General features: G+C 41.7%; 1 long non-coding RNA gene across 1 annotated transcript; it reads left to right on the top strand.

The window, feature by feature from the left end:
* The first annotated feature begins 3,894 nt into the window (after positions 1–3,894).
* LOC132896015 (uncharacterized) lies at positions 3,895–10,619 on the top strand. Its single transcript, XR_009655904.1, has 4 exons — positions 3,895–3,935; positions 7,783–7,824; positions 8,026–8,218; positions 9,500–10,619. It is a non-coding gene; the product is annotated as an uncharacterized LOC132896015 (long non-coding RNA).
* Positions 10,620–11,217: the final 598 nt, after the last annotated feature.

An 11,217-nucleotide genomic window follows, 5' to 3' on the forward strand; every position in this document is an offset into this window, starting at 1 on the left:
CATCCAGAAGGGTAATTTTGCACAAGACCATCTGTCTACAGCAGAAAAAAATAAAATAACAAAACACGTCTGGGAAAAGGGCGGCATGGTGGTGTAGTGGTTAGCGCTGTTGCCTCACAGCAAGAAGGTCTGGGTTCGAGCCCTGTGGCCAGCGAGGGCCTTTCTGTGCGGAGTTTGCATGTTCTCCCCGTGTCCACGTGGGTTTCCTCCGGGTGCTCCGGTTTCCCCCACAGTCCAAAGACATGCAGGTTAGGTTAACTGGTGACTCTAAATTGACTGTAGGTGTGAGTGTGAATGGTTGTCTGTGTCTATGTGTCAGCCCTGTGATGACCTGGTGACTTGTCCAGGGTGTACCCCGCCTTTCGCCCGTAGTCAGCTGGGATAGGCTCCAGCTTGCCTGCGACCCTGTAACAGGATAAAGCGGCTAGAGATAATGAGATGAATGAGACGTCTGGAAAAATCCCAAGGGAGTCTGGAGCCAGATTCGTGACGTTACCTGCGGAAGCGCCAGCAGGCTGGGAGAGCTTGTACGGTTTCAGCGCACAGTGTGTGTAGACCAAGCGCTCCCATTTCTCTCTCATTGTCCGGTCTTTTGGAAAATGACAAGTACTAATCTCATCAAGATTGGTGTTGCTACACCCTCCTACTATACATTTGTTAACCATTTTAATAATTACGTGTTAACATTGAAGAAATTTGCAGAAAACCACAAGGTAGTTTTCTCATAAACAAACCAGCAGTAAATGTAGGATTCAGAAGGAGGTGTCCCGCACGTGACGTCATGAAAATCAACGTTTGCCGGGAAATCCAAAAGCCAAGTTTTTTCAGAGGCGGACCAATTTGCCTCAAATGGCTTGATTTCAACTGAATTGTTCTGGTCTTGCGCAAGGTAAAAAAATTGTGCAAAATGTGACAGATATTTGACCAAAGTTTAATATAAAATAGAATTACATTGATCTTGCTCCTGAATTTACCCGTGATATGCACTTTAAAATTTCAAACAGGTTCAATTCACCTTAAAATCAGCTCTGTGTAAAGGGACACCATAAGTGTCAGGGAAGGGTTGGAGACGGATGCATGTGCAGAAGATGGTTATTTATAAAGGTGACAACAAGCAAACAATCCAAATTGGCGAACAGAGATAAAAAATGGTACACAAGGAAAAGGTCATGAGATGGCACAGATGAGTGCGCAAAAAACAAACAAAAAAAACAGGACTCAGGAAAACAGAAGATAAGGCTCAGTAACATGTATGTAATGTAGCGCAATACTTCACAGTGAGCATGTGTTTTCAGAGTCTTTATATCAGTGGCGGAGCCAGACAATTTTTCTAGAGGTGGCCAGACTGAGACCATTGTTCACACAGGGGTGGCACATAAACTGATATCTTCTATGTATGTAGTGGAAATTCATTATGTCTGACTATTTAAGTATTTTTAAGTTCGTTTCTTAAACAAGGATTTTAAGATCGTTACCTTGTTAACAGTTTCAGCATGAATCTTCCGCCTTCCTCAGAACTGTCACCAGATGTTAGGTGGTGACGTGCCTTATCAGCTGATTTTACGTTACGGAGGCGTGAACGTCCCGCCCAATTTGACAGGTAGTTCACGCCTCCTGCTGTCAGGTCGCTCCCCCAGGACGGTGCTCCAGGTGTGCGACAGCGCATACGCTCCCTCATCCCGGTTTATCGTCCTTTGTGCCCGCTTGCGTATCTCCACTGCCTCTAAAATCCAACGCTGGTATCTATTTTCTTCAGCGCGAATGACTCTGGCCTCTTCCCAAAAATGTGATTTTGTCGTTTGCAGTGGTCTGAAATGGCTGACTTTAGGTTTTCTTGGTGTGCTTTTTCTTTTTCGGATCTTGTGTGTCTTTTTGTTGTTTCTTTCTCACATTCTATTTGGTGTTCTTTCCTTCGTGTATGGAAGCATCTGTCCGTTTCACCAATATAGACTTTGTTACATGAACGGCAAGAGATTTCATAGATGACATTGCATTTGTTGTCCGGTTGTATTTTGTCTTTGGGGTGAACTAGCAACTGTCGGAGGTTCTTGTATGGTTTGACCGGGGTGTTGATATGGTATTTCCTCATGGATCGTTGAATGCGTTCTGTGACTCCTTTTATGTATGGTAGTGTGACAAAGCCCTGGTTTGTTTTTTCGGTGTTTTTCCTTGTTTGTTTGTTTTTTTCCTTTGTTTGTGTCTGTAGTTTCCATTTTTGGATTGCCCACGATGGATATTGGCAGTTTTTTAATGCCTGTTGGATGTGTTGGTCCTCCTCCTGTCTGTCTTTCTCCTCCGTGATATTCTGTGTTCGGTTGTATAGTGTTCTGATTACTGACATTTTGTGAGCGATGGGATGCTCAGATGTCCAGAGAAGATATTGGTCGGTGTGTGTCGGTTTTCTGTATGTTGTAATTCTAATGTTCCCTTCTTCTGTGTGGTGTATTTTTAGGTCCAAAAAGGCTATTGTCTTGTCCATTTCCTCTTCATGTGTGAATTTGATATTGCCTGTCTTGTCTATGGAGTTTAGGTGATCCGTGAGTTGTTGTGTGTGGCCTATTTTGGTTATTTCGAGGATGTCATCAACGTATCGTTTCCAGAAAATGGGTTTGCAGTCGTCCGGTGCTGTTTCTATGGCTCAGGTTTCCAGATCCTCCATGAAAAAGTTGCATAGAGTGGCAGATAGCGGGTCCCCCATTGCAAATCCTTCTTTTTGTCTGTAAATTGTGCCTCTGAATTGGAAATATGTGGAAGTCGAAATGAAATGCAACAGTTTTGTTATATCCTGCGCTGTAAGTTTTGTGCGTTTTTTCAGGGTTCTGTCTGCTTTTAACCGGTTTTCTACTATGTTGAGTGTGTTTGTGACCGGTGTTTTTGTAAAGAGGGATATGACGTCATGTGATACGAATATTTCATCCTTTTTTATCTTGATTTCCTTTAATTCTTTCGCCAGTTGCTTTGAATTTTTGCAATGGTATTCCGTAAGTCCGAGGAGTGGTTTGATTATGTCTGCAAGTGTCTTGGAAAGGTTGTATGTAACTGATCCTATGCTGTCTACAATGGGTCTTAGTGGTTTATGAATTTTCGGTGTGCCGTATATCCGGGGGGTGATGTTTGCTGTAGGGATGAGGTGATTGTATATTTGTTTATCGATTTTGTTGTCATCTAGTAACGGTTTAAGTAATAGCTTCAGTCTTTTTTTCTTTTCCTCCGTCAGGTCTTTTTTGAGTACTTCATATGTGTTTGGGTCCGTGAGCATTTCATTCATTTGTTTTTCGTATTGAGTAGTGTCCAGGATAACCGTGGTCCTCCCTTTGTCAGCCGGTAATATTGTTATTTTGTTGTTCTTTGCGAGTGTTCTGATGGCTTCCATTTCCTGTTTAGTTGTGTTTCTGGATGGCAATTTAGCTGAGGTGAGAATACCTGCTACTTCGTTCCTTAATGTGGCCTTCTGTCCTTGGTCCTGTATCATGTTGCATGCTAGTTCCGTAGCCAATATGAATTCTTCATGTGGGATTCTATTTGGTGTAATGGCATAGTTAAGGCCCCATGAGAGTATAGTGTGTTCTGCTGTTGTTAGTGTGTGTTTAGACAGGTTACAAATCCATTTTTCGTTTGTTTGCTTGTCCTTGCATTTATTTTGTTTCTTTCGCGCTGAAGAAAATAGATACCAGCGTTGGATTTTAGAGGCAGTGGAGATACGCAAGCGGGCACAAAGGACGATAAACCGGGATGAGGGAGCGTATGCGCTGTTGCACACCTAGAGCACCGTCCTGGGGGAGCGACCTGACAGCAGGAGGCGTGAACTACCTGTCAAATTGGGCGGGACGTTCACGCCTCCATAACGTAAAATCAGCTGATAAGGCACGTCACCACCTAACATCTGGTGACAGTTCTGAGGAAGGCGGAAGATTCACGCTGAAACTGTTAACAAGGTAACGATCTTAAAATCCTTGTCTAAGAAACGAACTTAAAAATACTGATATCTTCTTCTTGTTATTTTTCTGTGTGGCAAGTCGCTGTAGGTCTAGTGGTGTTTCTTGATCACTCACTCATTAATTTGGAAAGGCAGTGACTGCCATGCAGAATTACATCATAAAAACCTGCATAATAAGATTTTTAATGTATTACTAAGCCGATTAAAAAAACAACAACAAAACCTTAAACAGTTGTGAAAATTGTGCCTTTTTAATTCATGCTAAAGCTCACACAATAATGAAAAAAAAATTAAACACACACTATTGAATCTGCAAAATACTGTTCACATTTACACAATGGATTTTTTTTTTCTCATCTCATTATCTCTAGCCGCTTTATCCTTCTACAGGGTCGCAGGCAAGCTGGAGCCTATCCCAGCTGACTACGGGCGAAAGGCGGGGTACACCCTGGACAAGTCGCCAGGTCATCACAGGGCTGACACATAGACACAGACAACCATTCACACTCACATTCACACCTACGGTCAATTTAGAGTCACCAGTTAACCTAACCTGCATGTCTTTGGACTGTGGGGGAAACCGGAGCACCCGGAGGAAACCCACGCGGACACGGGGAGAACATGCAAACTCCGCACAGAAAGGCCCTCGCCGGCCCCAGGGCTCGAACCCAGGACCTTCTTGCTGTGAGGCGACAGCGCTAACCACTACACCACCGTGCCGCCTCAAAGCAAACTGATTTACAAATTATATTTACAAATCACAATATTACAGAACATAGTCATGTCAAACAAACTTGTATTCTTGTATTGCTTAAGCCAAATTGAGTTTTACAGAATCATATACCTGGTAGCCCACTCTGGTTTGGGCATTTCACTGAAAGCCCAACTGCATTGTTGTGCCCTTGATGTATTTTTAATGTATTACTAAGCTGATTAAAAAAAACAACAACAAAACCTTAAACAGTTGTGAAAATTGTGCCTTTTTAATTGGTGCTAAAGCTAAAGCTCACACAATAATGAAAATAATGAAAAAGATGAAGTCTTTCATCTGTTAATTCAGATACACAAGTTAAAATGATAACACCAATATGTCTGGATGTCACATCTAAACCACATTTTTTGAAATTAAGTTCTTGAAATGTTATCATTTAATGCAAACAGACACAGTCAGTAGCACTGCAGTAATTTGTGGATTGTGACTGGCATACTGTAACCTACCTTGACATCCACTTTGCAGAGTGCACTCTGGGAGATGTACTCCACCATCACTCATTATCTGAATTGGCAAGTCGGATCATCTGTGGTTAAAGACAGAAAAAAGTTAAAGTTGTCAGTGTGCCGGATTTAAGGTTAAAACTGTCAGCATGCCAGATTTTAAGTTGATTAACTTTTTTTTAAAAAACTGATTTGGCTTTCAAAAGTACATTCCACATTGGCTGTTGAAGGCAGAATCCTATCCTATAGAGGTACTTAAGCTAAATGCATAAGGCAGGTGGTGCACTGTACCTCAGGTACAATACCTGTAAGTTCACTTCCATGAAGAGCAACTGGTGAGCACTCTCCTTCACTGTCTGACTCTGTCTCATGGTCATCCTGCATCTCCCTCTCCACACCACTTTCCCTCCTCTCATTACTGGGCTTACTACACTGACTGATGAAGTAGGAAGTAATTTTTCTCTTCATTTTGCCTGACAGGTGCAAAATCAAAATTTAACAAACTTAAAATTATGGGAAAGTATTTCAAAGTTATCTGTTTGCATTATGTTACATATAAGCATGATTCATACTTATTCAAACTCAATATTTTATTTTAAATGACACTGACACGGTAAAAGTGTTTATAGCTTGTGACTTACATACTGGTAAATTAACAGCCTAAGTTAACTTAGCAAATTTTACTAGATAGTATCTGGTTACATAACATATAACTTACATAGATTAGGACAAGAAACATTTCAAATATAGTGAATACACTTAATTCTGTTTGTTATAAACTTGCCTGCGATGATTATGTTAACTTCGCTGTCGTCAGTTAGTAGCAGCAATCTTGACCCGGAGAACAATAGACAGTTACTTGTTCCGTCCGTCCATCATCTGTAGTCGCTTATCCTGTTCTACAGGGTCGCAGGCAAGCTGGAGCCTATCCCAGCTGACTATGGGTGAGAGGCGGGGTACACCCTGGACAAGTCGCCAGGTCATCGCAGGGCTGACACGGAGACAAACAACCATTCACACTCACATTCACACCTACGGTCAATTTAGAACCACCAATTAGCCTAACCTGCATGTCTTTGGACTGTGGGGGAAACCAGAGCACCTGGAGGAAACCCATGCGGACACGGGGAGAACATGCAAACTCCACACAGAAAGGTCCTTGCCAGCTGCTGGGCTCCAACCAAGGACCCTCTTGCTGTAAAGTGACAGTGCTAACCATAGACATTAGGGCTGTAACAATATGAGTATCAAAATCGAAATCGCGATATGTAGAGCCACGATCCGTGTTGAGATACAAGAAGGCAGAATCGCGGTACACCTTTTCAAACTTCTCCTCAGCCCAAAAACAGAGGTGTTAGTGCTTCCAAACTTCAATTTATGAATACTTTACTTTTTATTTAAATTACATTTTAAACTTACTTAAATTACTTTTATTTTTTAAGTTGTTTTTTCGCCGACCTGCGACAATCTTCTGCGAATCACGCGATGAGCTTTCAGTCATGTGACAAAAAGTTTCAGTCATGTGACAAAAAGACTACATCACTGGCCAGTGGCAAATCGCAAACCCAGTCCTTCAAACACGGCCGGTGTACGAGAGCCATACAAGTGGCCGTCTGACAGAAATCCTGACGCAGATGTCAGAATGGAAGATCAGCTCAGACCTCCCGGTGCCAGTGACCACTGACAACGTGAGGAATATCGCAAATGCTGTTGAGGTGGCCGGATTTTCTCCGCATGTCAGATGCTTTGCCCACACAGTAAATCTAGCTGCACAGAAAGGAATGGCCGTGAACCAGGTCTCCAGACTCCTTTGCAGAGTCAGGAAAATTGTCACGTTTTTTCACAAAAGCACTTCAGCCGCTGCTGTGTTAAGTGACAAACAAAAAATGCTGCAGTTGCCATCGCACAAGCTGGTGCAGGATGTTATCTGATCTGTTATACAGAACAGATGTTATTTTGATATCTTAACTATTGGTTTAGCACTAGTGCAAGTATGCTACCTCAGAATAGAAGGGAGATATTTCATTTACTTTAACTCAATGGGGTCACATTTGTGACAGAAAAGAGAAATGTTATTTATTTGGTTATTTGTTTACTTTTGCAGCACTCGTGCAATTCTGCTTCCCCAGAATGAAAGGGAGATATTTCATTTATTCAATGGAGTAGCATTTTGTTATACAGAATGAAAGTTTGTTGAATGTCTTTCAACAGTATTATTTTGAGAAATAAAACAATCTTTGGATATACATTTGTTCATTTTTGCATACATATTACTCATTCTCTGCAGTGGTCTGAATTATTTGTTATTAAATTATTAAGTTAATGTAAGTAAGTAAATGTTAATAAGTCAAATTTACTACTTTAAAAAAACATATTAAAAAAAATCGTGGGTGTATCGAATCGTGGGTCAAAAATCGTGATACGAATCGAATGGTGAGTTGGGTGTATCGTTACAGCCCTAATAGACATATAAACATAGACGCCGCCTTCTGCGTAGAATCATACGTCATCCTCGCCGCCATATTGGATGTGGCAAAGTGGCAATTCTTCAACCGTCTCTGTTATAGCGTCTAGACAGTAGCCGAGAATAAAGATGCCTCATTCATGTGCTGCGTTTACTGTACCAACAGGTTTACCGTCCAAACGAGCTCACATGGGATTACCTTTCACAGGTGAGACTGGAAAAATACTTTTCATTGTATTTGGTCATTATAACGTAATTTTATGAACAGATTTTTCTGACTTTGTGGCTAATATGAAGTCTCGCGCATAATAACCGCTCGGTGAAACCTGTCTCCAAACAACAAAGTATTTCCTTCGTAACTATGCTGATTGTTGTTAGTTGCTTAGCTAACTTTTCACATACTATGTAGGTTTCCCAAAAATAAAGACATGAAAAAGCAGTGGGAGACAGCTGTGCGACGGGAAGGGTTTTTTGCTACTCTGTCATCCATGCTCTGCAGTGAACACTTCAGAACGGAGGATTTTGGCAGAACAGGTCAGACAGTCAGGATCAGAGAGGGAGCTGTTCCTTCAGTCTTCAGTTTCCCAGCTCATCTCCACCGGGTAGGTGTATAGTTATAAGCAGTGAGAATTAGATAATACAGTGCCACACTATGATGAACGTTTTTGAACGTATGATGAATGTTTTTAACCTTTCTGAATGTGAAGGAATCAGTGATGTATTTTGTTTTGGTATGACGTTAGAACCTGGCCGAACTCAGTTTGGCGCTCATTCAGCTCACTTTATTCAACGAGAGTAGGTCTGTGTGGTGACTCAATAAATAAAACAGTAAATTTTTATTTTCATTCACTATTTCCAGTTTGGCGGCACGGTGGTGTAGTGGTTAGCGCTGTCGCCTCACAGCAAGAAGGTCCTGGGTTCGAGCCCCGGGGCCGGCGAGGGCCTTTCTGTGTGGAGTTTGCATGTTCTCCCCGTGTCCGCGTGGGTTTCCTCCGGGTGCTCCGGTTTCCCCCACAGTCCAAAGACATGCAGGTTAGGTTAACTGGTGACTCTAAATTGACCGTAGGTGTGAATGTGAGTGTGAATGGTTGTCTGTGTCTATGTGTCAGCCCTGTGATGACCTGGCGACTTGTCCAGGGTGTACCCCGCCTTTCGCCCGTGGTCAGCTGGGATGGGCTGCAGCTTGCCTGCGACCCTGTAGAGGGATAAAGCGGCTGGAGATAATGAGATGAGATATTTCCAGTTTTTCCACTATTTCCATCATTTATCATATTCAGTCTTGTAGGTTGGTTATTGTGGCCTCAGGTTTTGGTAGCTTGCTACGGTATGCTGACTGATTAGCTTACCTGAGCTATCTATCGCGTATCTGTCGCTAATTTGCAGTGTACAGGGTATTTCGCACACTATTTATAACCATCACATTAAAAGTTATGTGTTGTTTTGATGCCTGTTTGTTTCCCAAATATATACGTGTGTGTCTTAATGGGTGAATAAAAGGCATCGAGTTAAATATTATTGTAGAAAGGGGCTTTATGATGTTCAGTCCATTTACTTGCATTGGTTTACGGGGAAGATTTGCCACATCCAATATGGCGGACACTCTGACGTATCCCAGCAACGGGCCACCCAGCTGCCGCCCCCTTCTTCTGTAATTGTTTTGGTAGTGGTTGATATTCAAGTTTAGTGTATTACCGCCATCTACTGTTTGAGTGGAGAACTACCGGTTTGAGAGTGCACTTTTGAATTGCATCTGTATGGGAATAACTGCATACATAGTTCCGCAAAAAAGTTGCCAACAAAGCGGTGTTGGGGGTGGCCGGAGGGGTGGCCAGAGATTCATTTAGGGTGGCCTTAATGAATTTTTTTTATTCTCATTTATGCAGCATACAAGAGTCAAGGATGGAAATACTATCCACTCAGAAATGTATTTTAAAATAAAGGTTCTGCGTATCTCCTTTAAACACTGAGACTGCCAGACTTTGGAAGAGGAGGTGGCCAAAATGCTACGTGACAGTGTTATTGTCATCAACCTTGGCCCAGCCCTTGGTCCAGCCCCGTCCTCACAGTCCTGAAGCCAGAGTCTCCAGATCTCCAAAGGCTCATGCATGTCATTCTCCACCCCCACTGTCAGTTCGTCACTGCCTATCTGGATGACATCTTCATTCATACCAAAACCTACTGCCTACTTGTGCCATGCCCATGTGAAACCACCTGCATTACTCATCCTACAGCCAATCTGCATGGTCTCTCACTGCTCCCCTTTCACCATCCCCTCCTGAAAGTGAATAAAAAAACACCTTAAACTACCAGACTGCCTGGGTCCATGTTAGTGTTCACAGTGGACAATCTGTGTGAGAGAGAGAGACCATGGTGAGAGACCATGCAGATTGGCTGTCATAGCAGCAGGACACTACAATGACTTATAGTCTATAAAATCATAATCAAATGGCTATAACTAGATTTTTGCTTCTGAAAACAGAAAACCTGAGAACAATAAATTCTAAAAGAAATACAACATCATCACAAACAGATCATTCCAAGGCATGTGGTACAGTAAACAACTGAAGATAAGACAATGTCTATGGATGATTGGGAATTAGAATTTCTGGCTGAGGGTAAGGTGGCTTGAGTCGGCCCCCTCCACCTTGATGTCTGTCTGAGATCTTGCAAAAGAATAAAAGACAGGAAAACATAAATGAACAAAATGGAACAGATGCAGATTGTAATTTTTTTGCTTTACTCACTGATTGAGGAGGGGACATAAAAGGTTTGAAGACAAGCTATAGCCAACATTTAACCCAAAGCAAATCCTACACCTAACCTAATATTAACCATAGCAAAGTTCTAACTCTATGGACTTGTTAGTGAACTGAATGAGAACAAGACTCAATTCATTATGACATAAGAATATACAGGTTTTCCTTGCTACCATTGCTTCTGGCTTGCTCATTAGGGATAAATTTATCATTTGTATCCAGATTCCTGTAACGCTGCTTTGTGACAATGTCCACTGTTAAAAGTGCTTAATAAATAAAATCGAATTGAATTGAATCAAATGAGACCTGGTTAATTTTGTGATAGTATATTTATATAAAGCACCAATCGGCAAAATAATGATCTGGGGTGTTTGGCAACCTGTTCAGTTAATTGGCTGGCTAGATAGCTCATATTGTGATCCTACCATGGCATTCAGTCCAAGATTAAGTACAGTAATTCAAAGACAAGGATGCAATAAAATATTGTGACCTAAGAAATGTATTTTCAAAGAAAATAATGCCAACCTACTGTCATAATTCCAGTTTATAAATACAGTATTTTTATTTTCCCCATTAAAATAACTTCACGGAACTAGAGATACTACATAAATGAATGTACTTAATATGCATTTTTGGTTGGCTGCTGAGAACTGAAAGAATGTGACAGAGAGTAAGCAGTTACTTTAGTGCAAGTTTGATACAACAATGAATGACAGAGTCCCCACCCATGTTCCCACTAATCAAGGGCTCAAAGGGCTGCAGCATTCCCCTGCTCACCTAGCAGCAACGGCTCCTCAAAAACAAGTAAAATAATTAATAATGACCATCAAGAAAGTGGTTCACTC

Source organism: Neoarius graeffei, chromosome 13, assembly GCF_027579695.1.
Source record: "Neoarius graeffei isolate fNeoGra1 chromosome 13, fNeoGra1.pri, whole genome shotgun sequence".
NCBI lineage: Eukaryota > Metazoa > Chordata > Actinopteri > Siluriformes > Ariidae > Neoarius > Neoarius graeffei.